The sequence below is a fragment of the Physeter macrocephalus genome, chromosome 4 (assembly GCF_002837175.3).
Source record: "Physeter macrocephalus isolate SW-GA chromosome 4, ASM283717v5, whole genome shotgun sequence".
NCBI lineage: Eukaryota > Metazoa > Chordata > Mammalia > Artiodactyla > Physeteridae > Physeter > Physeter macrocephalus.
Window position 1 is genome coordinate 92604552 of NC_041217.1, and position 26461 is coordinate 92631012.

The 26461-nt window shown below is 34.1% G+C and overlaps 1 long non-coding RNA gene across 3 annotated transcripts in view; it reads left to right on the plus strand.

The window, feature by feature from the left end:
• The window catches only part of LOC102983424 (uncharacterized), a 139316-nt gene that overhangs the window by 974 nt on the left and 111881 nt on the right, over positions 1-26461 (plus strand). For 2 of the 3 annotated variants that reach the window (XR_447637.4, XR_008617167.1), the window contains exons 2-4: positions 11898-12001; positions 13880-13963; positions 14567-14717. This is a non-coding gene — a long non-coding RNA (uncharacterized lncRNA). Of the gene's footprint in view, positions 1-11897; positions 12002-13879; positions 13964-14532; positions 14718-26461 lie in introns of all 3 variants that reach the window. The other variant, XR_003679552.2, reaches the window with a different exon arrangement.

The window sequence follows — 26461 nt, forward strand, 5'->3', positions numbered from 1 at the left end:
TAAATAAAAACTAGAAAAACTATGGAGAACCCCTCCATAAAATGTCATGTATATAGAGCCAGACCATGAGGACCCTGTGGGTTAGTTTGAAGTCTTGATTAACCGAAGAGCAATTGGAAACTGACAGAATTTTTAGTAGAGGTCTGTGTGTATGTGTATATGTATGTAATGATTAAATTTTAGATATGAAAATTTCTCTGGTTGCAGTGTGAAAAATGGAGTAGAAGCAGGAAGACCAGTTGGGCTACTGTAGTAGCCCAGGCAAAAGACACTGCTAGAAATAGTTACCTAACAGTAGACATGGAGAAAAGGAACCGGAATTGAGATGTATTTTGGAAGTAGAATTGATAGACTTGCAGATGAAGAAGAGTAATTAAGATAAATTTTGAGGTTTTGGCTTGAGCCCCAACTGTCCACCATCTAGGTGAATGAGGATGCCATTTACTGAGCATGAGAAGAGTTCACTAAAGTGTAGCTAGATTAGAGACTGTAGGGGAGGAAGGAACACATTAAATTTAAAGTATCTATTCGGTATCCAGTGTTTCAAGTAAGCAGTTGGATGTGTAATTATGGCATTCTGGAGAAACATCAACACTAGATACATATGTAACATCAACACATAGGATATTTATGTCCAAGGTGTAAGAGTGTAGGTAGAGAGAAAGGGGACCATTATTGATCCATGGGGCATGCCAGTGTTGAGAAATTGAGAGGAGGAAGAACAAGGCAATACGTTTTCTCTTGGCACTTACACTCTAGTAATAAAGACAGAGTAAAACATGTAGATAAGTAAGTAAATGACTTCCTTTTGGAGAGTAAATAAGTGCTTTGAGGGGGAAAAAAAACAAAAATAGACCCAGGGTAGAGGGATAAACTGATTGGAGAGGGCATGCTACTTTAAACACTCCTTTACAGGCTTTTTCCTGCATCTCTTATAGTTATTATGTATGATTAGCATATAGTAGACATATATAAATATTTGTTCAATGAATGAATGCATGAATGGATTAACTTTAATATTACCACTGCCACCTATGGTCAAGAATTGCTACATGGGTCATCAAGATAAGTTTAGTGGTCTTTACTATAATTGAGATATCACAGCTCAGTGAAATAGGAACATGACAGAATTTTATTTTCTCCTAATTACTTTTAGTTTTACTCAATTAAATCCACCTTATCCGTCCCTTGACGGATAATCTGCTCAGGCAGATTTCATAATGTCTTGGTCATTTTCAGTTACTAACAGTCCAAGTCGATTTGAAATGTCAACTTCAAACTCTAATAAGGTCACGCTTTTTACCCTCCCCTCATATAACGCTGGACCTGAGGGATAGGAAGAAGATGTAATTTGCTTTCATCTCTGCCATGTTTAAGTGGAAGTGGGTGTGGTCCGCTTTGAGTTGCATTTTTCTCATTTCCTTTTCTTGGTATAGCCCAGAGGTTCCCAAACTTTCTCAGCTCCTGGTGCCCTTATTGTCTCAGTAATTTTTTTCACATCATCCCTAGGTGCCACCTTGTTTCCTGTTACCCCTTGATTTTTAAGAGGCACTGCCACCTGGGCTGACTCAGTAAGGTTCAGCAATTATTCCATATATTTCTCTACTTTTTCCAACTCCCATGTTAGGTGCAACCGTGGGATTCATTCTGGTCAGTGGGCTGTTATGAAAGCAACATGTGTCAATTCCAGACTATTGTACAGAGAGGGGGTGTGAAAGCAGCGATCCTGGAGGCCACATATTGAGGTCAAAGAGCTGTGAGGTAAACACTGCATAGAATACCTGGTCACCACATCAATGACAACTTCCCTACAAAAGTGCTTGACCCCCTCCAAACCTTGTATAAGTAAGAAATAACTTTTATTATGTAAATACACTGATAGTTTAGGGTTAATTCTTTTTATTTTTTTAATTTTATTTTTTTACCATAGCAAAGCCCATTCTTTCACCAGTAAAAATACACTCTCATGGTTCATTTTATGTGTCAGTTTGACTGGCCACAAGGTACCCAGATTAAACATTTTTTCTGGGTGTGTCTCTGAGAGTGTTTCTGGATGAGATTAATATTTGAACTGTTGAACTCAGTAAAGTAAATTGCCCTTTCCTATGTGGGTGGGCATCATATATCCATTGAGGGCCAGAATACTACAAAAGATGGAGAAAGGAAGGATCACCCTTCCTTTCCTGCCTCACTGATTAGGCTGAGACATCTCATCTCATCTCATCTTCCACAATCAGACTGGGTTCTACACCATGATTTCCCCTTGGTTCTCAGGCTTTCAAACTTAGGCTGAATTACACAACCAGCTTTCCTGGATCTCCAGCTTGCAGATGGCAGATCATGGGACTTTTCAGGCTCCATAATCACATGAGCCAATTCCTCATGATAAATATCCTTTTATTTATATATATATATTTATACTTTAAAAGTATATAAATAAATATAATATATACATGTATAAATAAATATATGATATTTTAATATATACGTATATAATATTTTATATTTTTGTTTTTATAAAATATAAATATAATAAATATTAAATATACTTATTTATTCATGTATTAAAATTATATACATAAATTAAAATGTAATTGTTATTTATTTTTATTTATTTGTAGTTTATTATACATGTGTAATACTATATATAATATATTCTTCAATATGTTTTTATTATCACAGCCAGAGTGATTCTATTATGCCCTCAGAACTCTCCAGTGGCTTTTCCTCTCACTTAGACTAAAAGCTAAAATTCTTCCTTTGATTTCTAAGAGCTTATATGATCTGGCTCCACCAATGTATTACTTTTTTGGCTTCATCTATTCTTTCCCCCTCCTTCACACTTCACTATAGACATACTAATCTAGCTGTTCTTGAACTCTTCAGACACATGACTCAGATCTTTGTAGTACTTGCTAAAACTTTGAAAAAATGCTTTTCCCACAGGTATCTGCATTTTGGCTCCCCTTCTTCAGGTGCTCAAATGTTGCCTTTTAACTAAATTGTTCGTTGTCAGTCAACACCATCTCTGCCTCTTCTGTTCTCTGTGTTGCAGCGGCTGAAACACAGGAAACTAGATTTTTCATTATTTTTTTTGTCTATTGCTGTGTAATAAATCACCCCAAAACTTTGTAGTTTAATACAACCACTATCAAAGACTTTTCCTTTTCTCAAGGCAGAATTTATGTCTTCATTACATTTATTTTTATACTAGAAATCGTCATATATAAATTTGAGTGTGTATATAGTTTCCTTATTACTGGTAAGCTCCTTGAAGACAGGAATTGCTGTATTCATCTCTGTATCCTCCAAGCATTAACATAGTGCCTTAGAAGTAGATTAGTAGTCACTGAATGTTAAAACATGTAAATTAATATTACTCACAAAAAACTAAAATATATCCTGCAGGCAACTAGCGATTGCATACTCATTGATTTGCATGATGACTTTAAGAAACCAGGCTAAAGAGTTCACTGAAAAATTATCACACTGGTCAAAGACAAAATGTCAGTATTATTCTGTGTTACTTATTGAGTGATGATTATGTGTGGATCTCACGGATAGTCATTTGTAGATTTACTCCCTGTGTAAAATAAACAGTTTACATAGCCATGAAATCTTATGTTGGTGTGCATATGAGGGCAAATTTTTGTCATCAGCTTTCAGAAAAATAATACTTAGTATTTGTTTAAATAACATGTAAACATGCCTTTTAACCCAGCAATTGTGTTGTCAGAATCTATGTGAGACAGTTGGTGCTGCCATAACAAATACCATAAACTGAGTGGGTTACACAATAGAAATTTATTTTCTCATAGTTCTACAGGCTGAAAGTCCAAGATCATAGTGTCAGCATTGTCAAGTTCTTGTGATAGCTCTTTTCCCGGCTTGCTTTGCTGTTGTGTCCTCACAAGGGGGAGAGAGAGAGAGAGAGAGAGAGAGAGAGAGAGAGAGAGAGAGAGAGAGAGATAGAGAGAGAGAGAGAGGAGAGAGACCCCACCTGCATGATCTCATGTAAACCTAATTACCTCCCAAAGGCCCCATCTACAAATACCATCACGTTGGGTGTTAGATCTTTAACATATGAAATTTGAGGGAACATAATTTAGTCCATAGCAGAATCTACCTTATAGAAATAAAAATATGTGTATGTAACCAGCTGGCTCATTGGTTTAACTTACTCAGATCTCATGGAGCTACCAAATATATTTTTTTTTCCTTTTTTTTGATTTTTAATTAATTTGATTTTTTTTCTTAAGACCCAAATCAAGCTTTCCTTTGAGACCTAACAACTTATACCTGTCACTCTATAGCTGAGTTGACTCGGTGGTAAGTAAGCTAGCTTTCTGCACGTGAACCTTATGCATACATAATTCTACCAGTCCCTTTATGGATTTAGTATTTCTCTTTTAGGATAAATGAGTTCAAGTCTCTCGAAGTAATGTGGAATAAAACTGTCACTTAAAAATATATTAATGATCTGTTTTTGCAAAACCTTTGGCTGTTATAATCATCTATCTTTGTATTATGAATATGTGGGTACTGACATCTGCTCATAACATGTAAATCTACCGTAATCCCAGTTCAGTGACAGAACACGGTTCTAAATAAATTTTACCTTCAATTTCTTCAAAAAATAAATCACAGCAGCAAGTATATGTATATTTTACAGCTTCAAACATGTTTTATTGGATCTCCCTTCCCTGACATGTTCCTTAACTTTCCTACTCATTTTGATTTTAAAAACAAACCATTATTTATCATCATTCAGTCCAATTAAAATACTAATCTCACTTCTAAGCTTATACCCTTCTCTAAGGAAATCTGTAGTGGACTCACTACAGATTTCCTCAGAGAGGACTTTGCCACTGCTCTGGAAATAGCGTGCCTCTTCACCTACCCATCACTAATCACTTACTTGCCTTATTAATTTCTTGGCATATAACAGCCTAGAAATTATATATTCTTATGTGTGTTTGTGTGTGCATGCCTGTATGTGTTTATAATATAGGCTCCATGACATTAGAGTGTCTATCTTGTCTTTGTTTTATTTGCTTCTTTATCTACAGGCCAAACATAGTATCTGGTACATTGTAGGAGTTTGGTAAATATTTGTTGAATGAATGAATGTTGTCCAGTCCTAATATTATCTTGCTTGCATATTTCACAGTTTCACTTTTACATTCAGAGGCAATTAAAAGCACAGATTTGGGAGTGAAACCGTCTGAGTTTTATAATCCTGCTCTATTCTCACACCTAGGGGAAGTTACTTAACCTCTCTTCTTCACTTTTCTGATATATAAAATGAAGATAATGTCTTTATCATAGAATTTTTATAAGTATTAAATGAATTATTCTGCACAGAGTCGGTGCTATAGAAGTGGTTATATTTGTTATTTTTATATTTAATTGGTGATTATTTGAATAATTTCTGTCTTTCCCACTAAAGTTTTAGGAACCACATTAATTTTTTCCAATCATTGTATCTCCACATCCCAGCTCATAATAGGAACTCTATAAATATTTGTTGGGGGAAAAAAGAATGGTTGAAGTTTTGAGGCAATTCATGCATGTTTGTGTGCACTAAGTGCGTTCCCGTATTCTGTAGTTACAAGTCATTGTCACTAGATGGCAAGCTTGTCCTAGGCAAGGCAAATGTTTGCATTAAACCTTCAAACTGAAGAATGAGGGTGCAAGGTAGGGGGAAATGTCACGTATGTGTTTCCTAGGTTGGTGAGATGATAGGAAGATGAAAGTTTAAGCATAAAATAAAAATTGCCTGTTTTTATTCTGCTTCATTTCTACCCTTCTGATTGGCTCACCTTTTGCATAGTAATGCGTTTTAGCATTTCTGTCATTCCACTAACCTCTTATTATATTCATAATTTCTGTTAAAATCAGTATTTAAAAAGGTCTCTTATACTATTCATTATTAACAAGAGTTTCCTAATTTTTTCAACCTCAAACCCTTTACCTGCTGTTTTCAAAATCTTATGATTTTGGCCGGGACATAAGTTTCTCTATATCTTATATCCTCTATTCCTCATTGTTGAACAAGTATTTCATTTATTTATTTTTTTTTCTGATTCTTGGTCACTCAACATTCATGGGAAGCACATGTCTTTTTTAAGTATATAAATTTATTATTTTTTCTCCCAGTTTTATTGAGATATAATTGACATACAGTTCTGTATAAGTTTAAGGTATACGACATAGTGAATTGAATTACATACTTCATGAAATCATTACCACAATAAGTTTAGTGACCATCCATCATCTCATATAGGTACAAAATAAAAGAAAAAAAACCCTTTTTTTCTTGTGATAAAAACTCTTAGAATTTACTCTCTTAGCAATTTTCATATATAACATACATCAGTGTTAATTATATTCATCATGTTGAACATTACATCCCTAGTACACTTATTTATCTTATAACTGGAAGTTTGTATCTTTTGACCACCTTCATTCAATTCCCCCTTCCTCAACCCCCTGCTGCTGGTAACCAAAAATCTGATCATTTTTCTATGAGTTTGTTCTTTTGTTGAAGTATAATTGACATCCAACACCATGTTAGTTCCTGGTGCACAGCATAGTGATTCGATATTTCTATACATTATGAAATGATCACCACAATAAGTCTAGTTGCCATCTGTCACCATACAAAGATGTTATATTATTATGACTATATTCCCCACAATGTTACCTTTCATCCCTGTGACTCATTTATTTTGTAACTGGAACTTTATACCTCTTAATTTTCCTCACCTATTTCATTCATCTCACCACCCCTCTCCCCTCTGGCACCCACCTATTTGTTCTCTGTATCTATGACTCTGTTTCTGTTTTGTTATGTTTGTTCATTTGTTTTGCCTTTTAGAATCCACAATAAGTAAAATTATACAGTGTTTGTCTTTCTCTCTCTGGCTTATTTCACTTAGCATAATGCCCTCTAGGTACATCCGTGTGTTGCAAATGGCAAGATTTCATTCTTTTGTGGCTCAGTAATATTCCAGTGTGTGTGTGTGTGTGTGTGTGTGTGTGTGTGTGTATCACAGCTTCTTTATTCCTTCATCTGTTGATGGGCCTTAGGTTGCTTCCATATATTGGCTATTGTGAATAAATTATGCAGTAAACATAGGGTTGCATATATCTTTTTGCATTAGTGTTTTCTTTTTCTTTGGGTAAATACCCAGAAGTAGAATTGCTGGATCGTATAATGGTTCTATTTTTAATTTTTTGAGGAAGCTTCATACTGTTTTCCATAGTGCCTGCACCACTTTGCATTCCCACCATCAATTTCAAGGATTTCTTTTTCTCCACATTCTGGCCAACCCTTGTTATTTATTGTATTTTTGGTAATAGCCATTTTGACACGTGTGAGGTGATATCTCATTGTGGTTTTGATTTGCATTTCCCTGATGATTAATGATGTTGAACATTTTTTCATATGTCTTTTGGTCATCTGCATGTCTTCTCAGGTCCTCTGCCCATTTTTAAATTGGGTTGTTTGGTTTTTTTTGATGTTAACTTGTTTTATGTCTTATATATTAACCTCTTATCAGATATATTGTTTGCAAATATCTTCTCCCATTCAGTAGGTTACCTTTTCATTTTGTTGATAGTTTCCTTCACTGTGCAAAAGCTTTTTAGTTTGATGTAGTTCCATTGTTTATTTTTGCTTGTGTTGCCCTTGCCTGAGAAGACATATCCAAAAAATATTGCTAAAACATGTCAAAGAACATACTGCCTATGTTTTCTTCTAAGAGTTTTATGATTTCTGGTCTTACGTTTAAGTCTTTAATCTATTTTGAGTTTCTTTTTATATATGGTGCAAGAAAGTAGTCCAGTTTGATTCTTTTGCATGTAGCTGTCCAGTTTTCCCAATACCATTTTTGATCTCTTCCAGTTAGTGTACCATCTTGCGGAAAGAACAAGTTAGGTTCAATGCTATTATGCTTGTCTAACTTTACCTTTGTTTAGCAAAATTATCAATAAGGACCTGGTAGAAAAGAAAGTGTTGAAAGCCTACAAATTAGATAGTCAACTTCTGAACAATCAATTTTGGGGGAATTCTGGAAATTAATTTTATAAATATCAATTAATTAAATTGATTAAATGTATGCATATTCTTTGGTAAATTAAATTTACCAAAATAAATGAAAAATTGGACATGTAAAAATGAATAATAGTACTTTGAGACAGTAGAAAAAGTTTTCATTATAGTAATAGATAGTATAATTTTCTTATTTTTTGAAAAAATTAACTACTGAAAAAAGTCGACTTTTGTAAAAAATTATAAATAATAATTATAAATAATAATTTATTTCTTTATAATATTTTCCCTTTGTGCCTTTATGTGACATATTATTGGCCAAAAGACAGAAAATTTGTTAATTTTCTTTCAACTGCTAAAGGAAAGATTTTTTTCCGTCCTTCTCTCTTCCTTTCTACTTAGTAAGAAAGGTAATTATTGCTTAATTCTCTACTTGATTAGAATGACTTAAAATGAAAGGAATGTAAATTATTTAATTGTTAACATTTTTTATCAAGTTAACCCAGATCTTGGTACAATTAGCAATGTTGGTAGAGATTCAGATATACTGATAGTCTTTCTCAGGTTATATGGTTCAAAGTGGAAAAAAACATTCAGTGATGGTGATTTCCTATACCTTGGGAAGACTTACAGTATAAATTCCAAGTCTTGCATTGACTTAGACCTCCTCTCTATTCCCTCTACCCCATTCCCAACTTCTCTTGCAAACCAGCCTCATAAAATTGCTTTACATTCAACTTAAGAGAGGATTTATGAGTTGACCTTATTTTAGTGAGAAGGCATCCTCCAAGTAAATTTTCCAAATATATTACTGTCTCATAAATATCTTAGATTTAGTCAATCTAAGAACTTACATTTTTAAAAACAACTATAACGTAGTTCAGATTAATATATTACTATTTTCCAAAAGTAGTATATATTTATTGTTGGAACTCTATACTGATTAGCAAATGAAAGAAAGAAAAAGTGTAACCCCACCAACTATTAATAATTTCTATTAGCATTTTTGTATAATTCCCTCTACTCCTTTATCTACCTATATTATACACATGTATTTATAAAAATTGAATATTATGATTCATATGAGTTTGTAATTTTTAGTAATGTGTTGCAGACTTCTTTTTGTGTGATTATACATTGTTCTTCAAATCATGTTTTATAGGATCCCAATGCATTGATTTTACCAATTTCTTTATTATTTGCCTTTATTGTATCTTAAAATACAGCATTAGATGTAATACAGTATTAGAATATATGTGACATAAATGTTTCACAGCCTAATAATAACAAAATGAACACCCATGAACCTACCGCCTCACTCCCAAACTAAAACATTGTCTGACAATGATCATTCTACATTGTTAAGTTTCCCAGTGTGGAATAATAACATGTGAGGAAGTTACAGGTGAACTATCCAGGTTGGAGTCCAGAACTCTTGGTCCTGCGCCATGTGCTTGAGGTCAATTTTTTCCTTCTTCCCTTTATCTAGTGTCTTGGTTTTATCTATCCCTTATGAGTAACTGTTTGAGTAAGGATAGGCAGACACATGGGTATCACATCTTCCCCAAATAGTTTTCAGAGAAACATTGTCTTAATCCAAGTTTACCAAAGATCCATTTTCATGAAGGAAACAATAAACATTAATACAGCACCTCTTTGTAAACTTTTCATTCCAGAATAAAACCTTTGCTTTACATTTTTATAATCAAAAGTCCAGGTAATTTTTCTCCACTTCTAGAAAAAAGGAAAGGCTAACTTAAAGATTTCTTCTGCTTCTATCCTATCAAGTTTTAAAAAGATTTATCTATTTTTATCAATAGATACTTTTAGATAGTTTTATCTAGATTGTTTATTACAGTTTATTAAGTCAGAGAAAATATATATTTTTTAAGATCAATATCTTATTCTCTTCTGGGTAATTTTATGGTATAACTAACTAATAGAAGTCTGGCATTTAGTCAACATTTGCTAAATGAATGATTGTGGTCAGTAGAATTATTCAATAATACCTCAACTGAATCAAATTGGCAACCTATTCTATGTAAAATAAAGCTTAGCCACCCCTCAAAAATATTTGCAAAAATCTCTTAACACTCATATGGGGAACTTGCATTTCTCAGCTATGAGGTTGCAGTTGAGTTACCCCTCTCTGTTTCAGGGCTAAACTCATTGGCTTGAAGCAATCCTGATCTAGTCACTGAGCTTATTTCAGGGGTGAGCAGAAGTACTGGTCCAATTAAAGTACACTTTCAAGACTTTTGCTGTGAATGCCAGAGCAGATCCTCTCTTCAACACTGGTTATGATTATGAGTGGCTTGGAAATAGCGAAGCATTTTTGTTAATTGGAGGTGCATGGCATAAGACCAGGGCCTCCAAAGGGAGTAGAGCCTGAGAATTGATCCTGGTGCAGTTTTGTTTCTGACCTGAAGATAGATCTAACACTATATGTTTTTTCTGTATGTTAGCCAGTATCCCCTCCTTTTTTGCAACATCCAACTTTATTGCATTTCCTGTCACAATCAAAGAATTCTAACTGATTGATTTAGTTTATTTATAGGTGATTTATTTAGTTCTTATTTCAGATACATATCTTTAATTTATGAACAATTTGAAAAATCTCCATTTTGTGGTTTTCAGGGAAATAGTAGAGAAACCAAAATTTGAAGGGGAAAGATGGGCAGGCCTACTGTCATTAGTCAGCCATTCAGTCAGTACATGTTTGTTAAACCTTTTAGACTAAAAGATACATGAGGGTAATGGACTATATCATCCTTTTAATGTCTTTGTCCCCAATTACTATGGTAATTTCTTGCACATTGTAACTGTTCAATTAACATCTAATGAATAAATGAATAAAATAATTAAGGGCATTATAATTTAGTAGGAAAAAAATCTGGATTATTGTTGCCAGAAATATTTGATAATTAAAGAAAAGCAGATTTATGTTTAAGATAGTAAGCTACAGCTAGGCATAAATGGGTAAGGAAAAAGTTTTATTATTAGTTTTGTGATCATGAGGAATTACTTCACTTCTCTGAACCTCATCTGTAAAATAACTGTAATATCAAGCTCAAGAATTTCTGTGAGCATTTAATGAATTAATGTATGTAAAGTGCCTGTAAGAGCTCAATGAATGCTAGCTGTTTATGGTCACTGTACTTCACTTTAATAAAGCCAGTTTACAAAATTGAGTCCTATGTTACTATGTTTAACAAAATTTAAACAAAAACACTATGAAAATTTGTCCTGAGAATTTAATAAATGTTTTAATTGATGTATCTATATATATATCTTACAAATTAATTCTGTGAAAATATAGAAAAATGATATAAAAATTATAACTAAATATTAAGTCAATGTTATCATTGTTATCATTATGGACCATGGAATCAATGAGCATTCCCAGTGCTGTAGGAATTAGTGTGGTGCATATTAATAATAAATATTTATTAATTTCCAAACATATATCATAGTGCCTATCACATCATATGGACTAAATCACATGTTATGGACTAAATACCTATTTTTATGTATTTATGTCTTTTATATATTTATTTTTTTACTTATTGTAAGATAGCTAGCTATCTAGCTAGGTCAGTATTTGTAGGAAATTGGGTTTGGGGTGATTTTTTTACTTGTCTGGTAGGTTGAATTATTTGCTTCAATTCTTTCCCCCCTCCCTGTAATCATTTGCCTTGCAACCTCTCAATTTCTACCAGCACACACAAAAAAGGAGTACACTTCCTTCCCTACCCCTCGATGTTGAGCTCACTCATGCGACTTGCTTTCGACAATGGAATTTTAGAAGGTAGAACACCATGTGTTTATGCTGTTTGTCTAGCTCTTTGCCATCACCATGAGAAGAATATACCCTGGCTAGCTACTGGCTCCAAAAGGAGAATGGAGAATACGTAAAGCCAGAACCACCCCAGCAAACCCAAAGACGTGAGTAAAATTCCTCTGAGAGTTTTCTGGGAAGTTTTAATACATCAAAAGATAACTGATAGAATTTAATTCCCTTGTTTTCCACAGGGCTTTTTAAAACATCTCTTCCAGGAAATTTTCTCAATACTCTTCCCTTTTCTCTAGGCTGAAATATATGCCGCTCCTCATGTTTGTGTATTATCCTCTCCATATCTTTATCACTGAACTTACCACATTATGCTATAATTCGTTGATATAATATTTCACCAGACTGATTTTCTATAAAGCAGGAGATGTATCTTCAATTTTTTTTGAAAAACGTCGTGCCTCATATATAATAGCAGTCAAGTAAGGATTTAATAAACAAATTAGTTTATAGAAATAAGTCTAATACACAAAGTGAAATTACATTCACTTTGGAATGGTACAAAATAACATCTTATGGTAGATTGACTGAGTGGTCCCAATTTTTGCCTCCTTATAATAGGAATATATATCCACACCCTTGCCATGTCTCAAGGTGGGCAGAATGTATTTCATCAGCCCTTAATTTTGGGCATGACCATTTGACTAGCAATGCCAATGTTAGCACACATGTCATAGTGAGGCCTAAAAAAATAATGCAGCAGTTGAGTTTGCCCTCTTGTGCTTCTGTTATTGTCACGTGAAGAACATGTCCCAGGTAGCCCACTAGTCCCACTGATCCAAGAAAGACATATGGAGCAGACTTGGACCTAACTTATAGCTTGGAGCCAAGTTCAGTTTAAGTCAGCCAACTTCCAGCCAGCACACAGATGTGTGAGCAAGAATAAATGATTGTTATTTTGTAGATCAGGGTTGTGGGATTGTTTGTTACAAGCCCAATTGTGGCAATGGTAGCTACTTATTTAAGAAGAGATTTTTTTCATGTGAATAGTTAATGAATAAACCTCACAGTTTATTTTATACCCACAGAGAAATTTTCTAGTGCTTACAAGTTTCCAAAATCAATCAAAATGAATCTAGTATGCCTCATGACATAAAGCAAGTTCTTACTGACAGAGTTATATTATATCACCATAATAGCAGATGAGTATTTATAACTTTAATTTCAAGATATGAATCATACTGTTTTTTCCTCTAGATATGTATATATGTATACATGCACAAATACACACATGCAAGTATATATATTTTTTTATTACTTGTATCTTTTGACCACTGTGAAAAGGATAATTAAGCTAAAGCAAAGCTCCTAATTATATATATTTATATATTTAAATAATATAAATATATATAAATAATATAAATAACATATATATATAATTATATACATGTATATAGTTAAGCTAATGTTTAGATATGTGGTCAACACTGCTGGTTATTTGTGCCCTATTATCCATTTTCCTTCTTCTTCTTATAATACCGATAAGGTCATCTAGACTAAAGATTCCCATTCTCCCTTCAAGCAACGTATGTTTGTGTACTGGACAATGGCATGTAAACAGACATAATCTCTGCCTCCTGTAAATAATACCCTTAAAGAAAAGGGAAATATGTTCCCTTCCCTCTTTCCTCTTTACTTTTGTATAAGTGGTAGTGAGTCATCTAGGAACCTATATGTGGACAAACCACAAGACAGAAGGAAGCTGACCCTGTGATTAATTTGTATAGCACAACTGCCATACCAGCATGGGCCTTTAACTTGTGTGAGAATAAATTTATGTCTTGTTTGTGCCATTGGTAATACTATATTTGACATGTGTATCATAAATATGCATATCCTGTTCATCTGAGTTATTCCAATTAGATGGCCTACGTTTTTACATATTTTTTAAAATTACAAAATATATGTGTGTTAATGCGCTTGTGCATTGAGTAAGAAATCAGAAATTTTACCCTCTGCACTCTCCTGTCTAGGAATGATCATCTTAAGAGTTTGGTGCTGTTATTGCCCTTGCCTGACTGGGCCAGTTGTCATGTCTGCATTCCTTCCTGTGTAAGGTATGAGATGTCAAACACATCTCTCCAGAGCCAGTGATCCCAAGTCCCTGGGCTTAGAGGCTGCCAAAGAGAAGAGGGGAGAGGAGGGAGGCAGAGGAGAGGAGAGGGGGAGTGAGAGGAGGGGAGAAACAGGACAGGCTACTTACTGCCTCCTTGCGTTTTGAATAAGCCTGATGTAAGACTAACATTGGTGGCTCTTCCAGTAGGTGTAGGGGTTGGGAAGCGGGGGTGGAGATCAAAGACAGTCAGGGTGGAGTGCCTTGCTGACAATTTATTTATCTGGAATAGCAGAAGTGATTGAGGTGAGTATGGGCATCTGACAGCTTTCTCCCTGGTAGTGATTTATTACACTTAACTCTATTTCTGACAGGTATGTATCCTTCTAGCTCAATTTTAAAAGTTGCATTAAATTTGACTACAATTAAGAATGGGCAAGGTGACTAATTTTATGTGTCAATTTGGCTGGGCTATGGTGCCCAAATATGTGGTCAAATATTATTTTAGATGTTTCTGTGAGGGTGTTTTTAGATGAGATTAATATTTAAATTGGTGAACTTTGAGTAAAACAGATTACGCTTCATAATGTGGATGGGCCTCATCCAGTCAGCTGAAGACTTGAATAGAACAAGAGACAGACCTCCCCCAAGTAAGAGGGAATTCTGCCTTGACTTGAACTGCAGCATTGACTCTTCCCTGAGTCTCCAGCCTCCTGGCCCACCCTGCAGATTTTGGACTTGTTAACCTCCATAATTAGGTAAGCTGATTTCTTAAAACAAATCTCTTCATATATTTAGGGAAAACCCTGGCCAATACAAAGGCATAACCAAAATAGCTACTAAATATGAATTATGTTCATATTCATTGTCTAGGAGAAACTTCAGCTCCACATGAAAGTAAAATGATGGTGATGATAATTGCAATATAGCTGTACAAATTATATTATCATTCACTTTATTTAAAACCTCACAGTGTTATATTGTCCTTAACATATTACTAGCTATCTATCTTGGCCCCTATATTTTATTTATTTATCAAACAAAACTATTGTGTATAGCAAACTAGTTCAACCATAAATCAAATAATTTACCATGACAAGTAAACAGGAATGTTTACCCAGTAAGCTTTACCTTAGGTTTGGTCTGTAACTAGTGGAAAATGCTCCCTTGTACTAATGAATAGATTCAGTGAACCTAGCCAAAGCACCTACCAAAAATACCTTAAAAACATTCCTTTTACAGAACCCCCAAAATTAAGTGTTCAAAATGTTAATTCAGGGTACTAAGGGAACAAGTACATACCTTGTGTTAACCAGTGTGTATATGAAGTGGGAATTCAAAATACTGAGGCTTAATTGTATAACGATATCTGGGACCTAGCAATAATTTTGGGGTAAGGTGTTTATATAAGGCACCACTCAAGTAAGTAAATATATTTCTCTCAATTTTTTTATTCAATAAAATACCTTTCTAAATTTCCCTTTTTTGTGGGGGAAGGGATGCTTTTATAATACACCAAGGAAAACAAGGAAATTATTATTTTTGTTATTGTTTTCAAACTTGTGGGGTCAAAAATGAATATTCTCCAAGCTTCAGGTGGAAGCCCACTCAAGCTGGGACACACCAAAAAAATATTTTCCTAGATTTGGGTTCTCCATATTGATACCTATCCTTACCTTTTGTGTCACAGGAAAGATCACTGAGATAAATGCCTTTCCCATGCTTTAGAGCCCATCCAGTCCCATTTCTGCAAAAATATTGTTTTACAAATTAATCATCAGTTCTTTTTTCATAGCTTCATCTTACCACTCTTCACTATTTCCTTCTCTTCTGAAAATAAATGTATATACTTAATTTCTCCTATCTTGAAACACTCTGCCTTAGTTCTGTGTACCTTGATCACAATCACTCCTTTATTTCACAGCCAGACTTCCTGCAGGGGTTGTTACAGGCTTGCTCTCTCCACCTCTATTCAGTAATTCAGAAATATTTCTAAGCCAAAGCTTAGAGCTTGAGCTTTGCACATGTTATCAAATTCTTAACTGTCTGAGGAAATATATGCAGATATCCCTATTCTCAATTTATAGATGAAGAAACTGAGATTAAAAGAGGCCAAAGGATTTACTGAAGGTAACCTATATCCAAAACACGTCCACCATGATATAGGTATTGTCATCCTTCCCTAAAATTGTTAACTGGTGTTCACTGATGGAGTGCTTACTCTGTTAATATGTTTAAGGCACTGGTCAAACTCTTTACCCACTTTTTCTTGTTTATTGCTTATGACATCTCTGGGAAGTGGATGCTCCCATTCATTCCTCAACCTCCATTCATCTTCCAAATTCAAATGAAATGGATTTTTTACTTAATAAATTTTTTTTACTTCCTATTTTTATTTTTTAATTTTTATTGAAGTATAGTTGATTTACAATGTTGTATTAGTTTCAGGTGTACAGCAAAGTGAATCAGTTATACGTATACGTATACAACCAATCTTTTTTAGATTCTTTTCCCATATAGGCCATTACAAAGTATTGAGTAGAGTTCCCTGTGCTATACAGGAGGTCCTTATTATCTATTTTATATATAGTAGTGTGTATATGTCAATCCCAATCTCGCAATTTGTCCTTCCTCTCCCTTATCCCCTGGTAACCGTAAGATTGTTTTTTACATCTGTAGCTCTATTTCTCTTTTGTAGATAAGTTCATTTGTACCCGTTTTTTAGATTCCACATATAAGCAATATTATATGATATTTATCGTTCTCTGACTTACTTCACTCAGTGTGACAATCTCTAGGTCCATCCATGTTGCTGCAAATGGCATTATTTCATTCTTTTTTATGGCTAATGTTCCATTGTATATATGTACCACATCTTCTTTATCCATTCCTCTGTTGATAAATGAAATGGTTTTTAAATTGTGAAAAATCTGTTGAATGCCAGATCAAGTGAATACTTCTTTTTCCTTTTTATTTATTTCTCTGTGGCATTTTAGTATTTCTGAGCACTCTTTGTAGAGGAAGATACCTTCATTAATGTTAAAGTGAAAAAAAAGAAAACAACCCTTGGCTTACACATATTTTTAATAGGAAAATTAGAAAATGTTAATAAAAAGGAGAAAAAAATCAATAGTAATTCTATTATTCAAAGATGATTACCATTATCATTTCACTGTATATACTTATAGATTTTTTTTCTGATACACACACACACATTAACATACACAAACAATTTTCTGGCCCCTCCATCATTATCAGTTTCCTTGAATCACTCTTTCCTGGTCCTCTGCCTATTTCCTCAAACATTACATGTCAATCTCCTTTACTGATAGCCTCTTTCTCTCTGAATCCCTTAAGTGTTTCTGTTTCCCAGGGATCTAACTATGCTCTTCTCACTATCCATACTCTTACTGTAATATATTATCAGGCACCTGGTTTCTACTTCTAGCTTCCTGTTGCAGTTTCATCACCATATTTTCAGCCTTCACTAACAATTTACTCTCTACTTTTCAAGGCTCCACGCTTCACCCAGTCTCCAAGTCAATGCCATTTGCTTTGACTTTTAGTACAGCAGTACTTATTTCTATATCAATTATTTACTACCTAACAAATCATCTAAAAATTTGGTGGGTTAAAACATCAAACACTTGTGTGGATCAGCAATTGAGCTAGGCTCAGCTGTGATTCTTATGTGTCTGTAGTCATCTGAATGCTCAACTGGGTACAGATGATCTAAGATAGTATATTAGTTTTTATTGCTACCATAATAAATTACTACAGACTTAGAGGCTTAAAACACACAAATTTATTATCACACAATTCCATAGGTCAGAAGTCTAAATTTACTTAGCTGGTTTCTCTGCTCTGGATTTCATAAGGAACAAAATCAATGTGTTGGGTAGCTGAGTTCTTATGAGAAGGCTCTAGGGAGAATCCACTTCCAAGCTCATTCAGGCTGTTGGCAGAGTCTAATTCCTTATGGTTGCAGGGCAGAGGTCCTCATTTCCTGTCAGCTGGGGGTTGACATTAGCTATTAGGTAGAGGAATTTTTTCTTCTGCATATCAGAACCAGCATCAGTGTTTTGAATACTTCTCACGCTTTGAATCTCTTGGACTTCCCCTTCTGTCAGTCTCTCTGACTCATTTTTCTGCTTTTAAATGAAACTTCAACTAGTCATATAAAAGGAAACATGTTAACTCTGGAACGCAAAATACAATTGAATTTTGTATTCACAGGGACACAATTGAAACTTGTAGTTTTCCTGTTGATATTCCCATTCCATTTTCTCATAAGGGAAATATATTAAGATGTTCTGCTACATTTTCTTTCATTTATTCTGTCAAATTCTTTTGGTTTCAAGGTACAGAAACCAACTTAAACTAGGTCAAGTAAAAAGTTGTTTATTATAAAGCCACAGATGTCTCAGGATTCCAAAGAAGGAAAATAATTAATGTTGGGCTTCATGGAATTTGGATTTGGGATGTCAGGAACTGAGACCACTCTGTTATTTTCAGAAGCCCTATGAACTCTAAAATCTGCTTTCTACCTTTCTATCTGCTGCTGTGCCACTCGGTTTCTCTTTATCTCTTACCACCTTCTTACTCTTATTGTTCAATGCCCTTTAGAACCACAGCGACAACTCTAAATTATGACTGCTCAGCATCTGTTCTTATTAGTAATTGATTATGATCTCTCTGTCTCAGTTCATTTCTTGAAATATTTAGCGTTGGGCTGCCAGTGTGCCTTGACTGGCTTTGGGATAGATGATTATCCATGGTTGGACGTGAGGAGGTGAGTGAAAAGGTCGTAAGGTCTGCCTTTCAAGGGTCTTTGATTACAGTAGATTCTAGAAAATGAGTGTCTAGGAAAGTAAGTGACAGACATGTCTACTGTACTTGTCAAAAATTTGGAAAGTTAAGAAGAGTTTTAAGGAATATTTAATAATATTTCATTACTATTCTTAAATATTCATGAAGACGATTACACTATATTTCTCTCCAGTCTCTGTATATGCGTGTATATAGTTGTGATCTTATGTATGTGTATAGACTTTTTATTTTGTTTTTTGTTTTGTTATTCTGGATATAGCATAAAGATTTCCTTACATCATTAAAAACATTAAAACATAAATTATAAATGGCTACATTTTATTAAATTATTTGGGTATGTGATTCACTTAGCTATTCCTCTGATATTGCAAATGTAGTATGTTTCCAACATTATAAATATTTTGATGAAATTCTTTGTTCATAATTTTTTTTCTACATTTTAGATTTTAATCTTTTTTTTTCTTTTCCTTTTTTTGGTAGATTTTTGGTATGTAGTAAGGAAGCTGGGTATGAAAACTTTTAATGCTTTTGAATTTTGCCAAGTTATTGTCAAGTTTCTGAAAGGATTATATCATTTTACAACACTGCTTCTGTTAATCCTTTATGCTCATGATCTAGTGATGCACTAAAGAAATATAATAGTCCTGAGAATATGAGTCTTGTTAAAATTTAATTCCAACTGCAAGGAGAGAGATCTAGGTTTGTACTTTATCCAACTAAAAAACATACATTCTGTGAAATAGTGGTAGAGTCATGAAAAGTACTAGCCATCTTTTTTTGTGTGAAATATCTGTTATAATTACATTTGTTTGCATCAGTTATCTTTACATCATTGCCTCAACATAGCCTGAGCATAATGTGATGAATTGTTTCAGGTTGGTCACTCTGTAGATAATGTTCATGTGCTTTTTATAGCAGAAAACTATTTATGACCTTTCTCAATCTTTATACTAATATTAAATTGTATTATCTAGCCTAAAATAATGACTTCATCAGTGATTGGCATCATATTCTCTGTGTCCTCATACTGGATGGCCACTCTGATGTCTCATAACCTTAAACCCTATGACTGATGATCTTTCTAGAGGAAACTCCTCAGAAAATAAAGGGACAGCATAAAGACTGAGGGCTGGCTCTGAAGTCAGACAGACATTGTTTCATACCACATATCTGTTTCTGTTACATATTAGCCTGGATGACCTAAGGTAAATTATGCAACTTGTCTAATTCTTTTACCTCATCCGTAAAATAGGAATAATGCTAGAACTCATCTCATGTCGTTGCGAGGAGTAAATGAATTAATGCATGTGTGTTACTTGGCCTATAGTAAGCACTCAAAATGTTAGTTAATATTATCAATTTAATAAGCTAATAAATGTTAGCCATTAACTATTTCTATCCTATTTGCTCTTTATTATTTTCACTTTATGTAAACCTTGATTCTCTGAAGTAAACAAAAACAATCCAGTTCCTACTTCAGCTTTATTTTCTCCATATTTACTTTTAAATGTTTTTGGATTATTAGTTTTAATGATAAAATTTCCCCTACATAAATCCATAATGTAAATTGGAAGTCCATTCAATATTATTTAAATGGATTTTTTAAAAGATCACATCATTTGTTATAATAAAACTTAAACTTAGTAAAATTAATATTGAATCACTCCACCCATATTGCTTATTCAGCAGCACATTTGTGTCCACACATGACAAGTGGCCAAAAGTTGCAATCTTCTAGTTATAAGATAAATAAGTACTAGGGATGTAATGTACAATATGATTAATATAATTAACACAACTGTATATTATATATAAAACTTGTTAAGAGAGTAAATCCTGAGTTCTTATCACAAGGAAAATTTTTTTTCTTTTATTTTATATCTATATGAGATGATGGATATTCACTAAACTTCATGGGAATCATTTCATGATGTATGGAAGTCAAATCATCATGCTGTACACCTTAAACTTACACAGTGCTGAATGTCAATTGTATCTCAGTAAAACTGGAAGAAAATCATTTAAAAAATACACATGATGTTATAGTACAGAATTGAGTAAAAAGAAAGCCACCACGTACGTTTTTACTGAGTTAAAATCAACTAATTGTCAAAGAAGAGAGGAAAAAATCAACTAATTGTCTTTATGAATGAATGATGACAAAGAGAAAAGCCTCCCGTGACATTTGGGAGTTGGCCTGATACTATCAACCAGGCTTTAGTGATCCTGTTAACTGCCCTGACATTCCTAGCTAAATGATGGTGTTCTCTTTTTGCACATAGAATAATTTCATAGAATGCCAACATTCGAGAAGGCCACTCTGTGACCATGATAGAGCAAGACAAAAACAAGGCCACTTAATAATCATGTCTGAATACAAACAAAACATCAGTAATTGTGGAAGCCACAGATAGCACACACTTCCCTCTTCTAGCTAATATGAGTGACTGTTTCTTCTTTACCAATTATAGCTTTAGCCTCACTCTAGTGTACCTTTCTTATAAATAAGATTTATTGAGATACCCAATTGTAAAATTATCCCATTTTCTGACAGAACCAAATTCAGGGCATCACCCCTTGTACCCTCCCCCAACTCATCCAACCATAGCCCAGCTCTTATAACTGTTTTCTAACATCCCCTTACTGAAAATTTCCACAGTTTTCCATAGTATACATTCTCCCTCATAGCACCAAGCAGTAAACCTAACTTGTTCAACTATAGGTATGTTCCTTGTGGTCTTTGTCTAGAGGGTATGACAGAACATAAAAGTTGACAACGTACCCAGATTATCTTTACTTTTACCCAACATTAATTGTTATCCATTTTGTTGAATAGTAAGGCCACTTTTAAAGTGTCATACTTGGTTCTTTAACATTAAAGTTTGAAAAATTTTGTACAGTTTTTATAGCTTCAAAAAATTCAGTTCTACCAATTGCTGGTTGCCAGAGGCAAGGGGTGAGAGTGGGAGAAATGGGTGAATGTGGTCAAAAGGTACAAACTTCCAGCTGTAAAATGTAAGTCTTGGGGATATAATGTAGAGCGTGGTCACTACAGATAAAAATACTATATTGTATATTTGAAAGTTGCTAAGAGAGTAGATCTTTAAAGTTCTCATCACACACACACAAACAACTTTGTAAGGTGATAGATGTTAAATTAGTCTTATCGTGGTGACCATTTTGCAACATATACATATATCGCATCATTATCTTGTACACCTGAAAATGTTATATATCACGTCTCAATACAAATTTTTTTTAAATTCCATTCTGTTTCTTCATTTAGTGATTGCCATGTATGTTCTCTTATATTTAATGATATCCCTCAAATGCTGTGCTTACCAAACAAACTCTTGGATCGCATTCAGTTTCTTTAAAGTAAGTTCATTTAAGAGCTAATTAGAGCCACATTCTGAATTAGAATACACCATTTAGTAGCATGCTGAGACAGTGGTTGTGCTTGCAGAGTACAATGTGAAAACTTTATAATCCTGTATTTTTAGTAGAATAAAATAAGATATAGTTAGTTACACAAATTTTTATATTGAACTACTGCCTAGAAGAATTGTTTAATCACTAGTTCCAAGGACAATAATATTTAACAAGATAAACATTTAAGTAAATGGAGATTTTTAATACTCTGCTATCAATTGCAAATTCAATTTAATAGGGAAAACTTTCTCATGAATTCTGTTTTCACTATCTCACCTAACCCACTTAAACTAGTTTGGGCATTTTTTCCCCCTAATTCTTATAAAATGTCAGGGAGTGGAAAAAGAAATAATATTTCTATTTGTACTCCTTACAAATGCAATGTTTTATCTATCAAAGATTATGTTTAACTCCTACTTTGTCATAAAATGTATATGTTATAGCAATATGAGATAATCTTTTTTTGTATTTATAGTAATCATCTAGATGGACAATAATATGTTCAATGGAATTGCAGAAATTTCAAACAAAGCTAAATTTGGATTTAGGTCAACTAGATCTTTTAAATTAACCACTATAGATCAGCAGTACTAGACCCTATTCAGGGGAGGCATAAGCAAATAGGATAAATACTCTTTTCTTCAAGAGTCTTTTAGTATGACTTAGTCATTCTGAGTTAAAGGACAAGAATTTGTATGTGGGAAAAGAATTGAAAATAATAATAATAGACATTTATTGAGGAGTTACCATGAATCTCTGATATGTAAAATACTCAGAAGAGTATTATTCCAGAGATAAAATCACTAAAAAAAATTGTACTTAAAAATGTAATTAGAGACCATATTCCTGGAGAATATTTTTCCCCTTTAGTTTATTAAGAACAGAGATGACTTAGTTTGTTAAGGAAGATTGTTAAAGATTTCAATTTGAGATTCAAGTATTAATCAGAATGTTCTTTTTGTTTAATCTCTAGCCTCTATTATCTGTAAGTTGTTTAGCTATTTTTAAAAATTGTATTGACTTTTGGTTTTCTCTGTGGTTTATTCAGAGAATAAATAGTATTAAAGTAGAACTTTAAAAATTGGAGCAAAAAAATTAAAGGTACAGATTTTAAAAGGTTAAATGTCAAGATCTTAATGGTCTCTCCCCCCAAAAGTATAGTTAATTACTTTTACACTGGAGATACAAGGGTCCAGATGAGATCTAATTCTAAACTTTGCCCAAGTCTTTTCAGCAGCTTTTACAGAAAAGAGCAAAGCGTTGATGATGAAATGATCACAGCTTTTGAAATTTGTAAAATATTCCTGAACCTCTGCTTTGAGTCTTAACTTGCCATACAGATCTGGACAGAACTGGGCACATTCCTGTAGTACATTATAGTTCTTCAAAATGTAGGATAATTAACTTTGGTGTGGGATGTAGGTTGGTTTTTACAGACTAGTTATTAGACTCTATTTCTGTTGGTAAGCCTGTGCCTGGAGGATTTCTATCTCTATTCTAAACTATGAAGTTTAGGGGAAGTTAAAAATGTTTCTGTTGGGTAAGCAAAGAAAGGAAGGATGAGAAAGCTATGGATAGTGAAGTTAGTGACAGTGAGAGTGTGACAGATGTTTATGTGATCAGATGAGCAATGTAGTAAATTAAGTTATCACATTTCATCCAATTGAAGATGCCTTTTTTTTTTTTTTTTTGCGGTACGCGGGCCTCTCACTCTTGTGGCCTCTCCCGCTGCAGAGCACAGGCTCCGGACGCGCAGGCTCAGCGGCCGTGGGTCACGGGCCCAGCCGCTCCGCGGCATGTGGGAATCTTCCCAGACCGGGGCACGAACCCGTGTCCCCTGCATCGGCAGGCGGACTCTCAACCACTGCGCCACCAGGGAAGCCCTGAAGATGCATTTTTTTTCAAATACTAGCATGTCTAAAATTAGAACGCATCTTAACAATGGCTGTTAACTAAGTGTCAGTTGTGGTATACTAGTTAATGCCTGCACATGTGCAAACTAGGCATAGCTATTTATATTTTATTCACCTAACTGAGTTATGTGTGTTTTTGGAAATACATCTGTTGTTACTACACTTTAAACTATGCAACCGAAGCAGGAGAGATTACCCAGTCTTTTGAAATAGATAAAACAAATTGTAAAGACAGGCTAGAATGACCAAATTCATGCATCAAACAAGATATAAAGTATTGAAACATCAATTTGTTTAAAAACTTCCTGTTGTTTTTTAACAGAAGCTGCTTAATTTCCAGCAAAATGTAATTCAACTGAGAAAAAAATAAAACTATGAGCTTTCAAATAGAAAAGCACCAGCATCACAACTTTCAGAATGGATATCAGAAACTTGAAAGACAAATCTTGGAGACAACAAAACAGGAGTCTTTTAAGAAATGCTGCATCACCAACAAAATTTGATGAAACAGAGAATAATATTGTGTTGAAAGTCATGGAGAACAATGACTCCAATTTAAAAACAAAATATAGTAGAGTTAGATTTTATGAAGAAGTTTTTAGGAACAAACAAGCCAATTTCCTTAACTAACATTTTCCTCATGTGATATATGTTAAAAATCTATACCTAAATAGATACGTTTTCAATAAAAATTGGAAGTGAAAGAGCATTTATCTACATATAATTAGTGTTAGTGCAAGTTCATGTGCCCGAAGCACAGTGAGGCCGAACAAATTGGAACGTCAGGAGTTTGGAGTAGAGAAAGGTTTATTGCAGGGCCATGCAAGGAGACGGGTGGCTCATATCCTAAAAAGCCCTGAGCTCCCCAAAGGGTTTTGGCAAAGCATTTTTAAAGGCCAGGTTGTGGGCGTGGTGTGGGGGTGGGGGTGTCACAGGGTATGTGATCTGCTAGTGCATGTTCTGTCTGGCTGATGGTGAGGGAATAGGGTGGTGTCACAAGGTTAACATTATCAGTCCTTAGGCTCCAGGAGGCTCATGGTCATCAAGTAGTTAACATCTGCCATTCGGTCAGGGGTTTTCACATCTGTAAAACGATTCAGGAAATGTGCATCAAATACTGTTACCCAGATACTTCAGAGAGGAGGTAAAGCAGAGGATACAGGGGAAGGCCTCATAGGGTCCTGCTTGGTTACATTAGGAGCATTTGCTAATATTGTATCATAAAAGATAGGGGGACATCTTCTAATATCATAATTTATTATAACTTCCATGATCTAATAGTATAGTATTTTAAAGCACTTTTTAAAAATGTCTTAAGCCCAAATTTAAGGATATGTAATATTTAAATGTTAAAATGCCCATATATTGGTTGATCCCTTTTGCCCATCTGGTATTACAGAAGTATTAGGCTATCCCTTGTTGAATCTTCCTCACCTGTTTGTCTAATAACAGAAGAAAAGGAAGAGTGACTACATTATCATAATCATGGCTTACAATGATTGAATACCTCCAGTTATTGAGCTGAATGTTCTTTGTGAGCTACCTCATATAATCCTGACAAAGATCTGAATAAGACATAATTCTATACACCATTCTAGTATGCAAATGGAAACTGAAGAGGAAACTGAAGCTGAGAGAAATTACGGTCAATGTCACATACTTAGTACGCAGTGGAGTCTGTATTTAAATTCAGGCAATCTGGCTCCAGAGTCTGTGCTCTTCACCTCTGTTCTATGCAGGGAGATTATATTGCATAGTGATTAAAGCATAGACACAGAAGACTGATTGGTTGGGTTAAAATGCCACTCTGTCACTAACCGGTTGAGTGACTTTAGAAAAATGACTTGACCGCTCTGTCTCAGTTGTCTCTTCTACAAAATGGTTATGAAAATAGTAATAATAGTATCTTCCTCATTAGGGTGTTTTAAGGATAAATAAATTAATATATGTAAAGCATTTAGAACAATGTCTGGTATATGACTTGCATTATCTAAATGTTAACTAATATTATACAATCTCCTTTATATTATGATTGGCCAGAAGGGGGATTATCTGCCCTGAAAGAAACAACCTGATGATCTCAGAAAAATCTATCAGGCATTTTTTTATATTTATCTGCTGTCCACATTCATTGTCAGCAGAATAACAAGTGAGATGGCTCTTTTCCAATAGTTCTATTTAATTGAAAAATTAGGATTAAAGGTCAGCATTTTCTTTTTTTTTTTTTTTTTTTTTTTTTGGTGGTATGCGGGCCTCCCTCTGTTGTGGCCTCTCCCGTTGCGGAGCACAGGCTCCGGATGCGCAGGCCCAGCGGCCATGGCTCACGG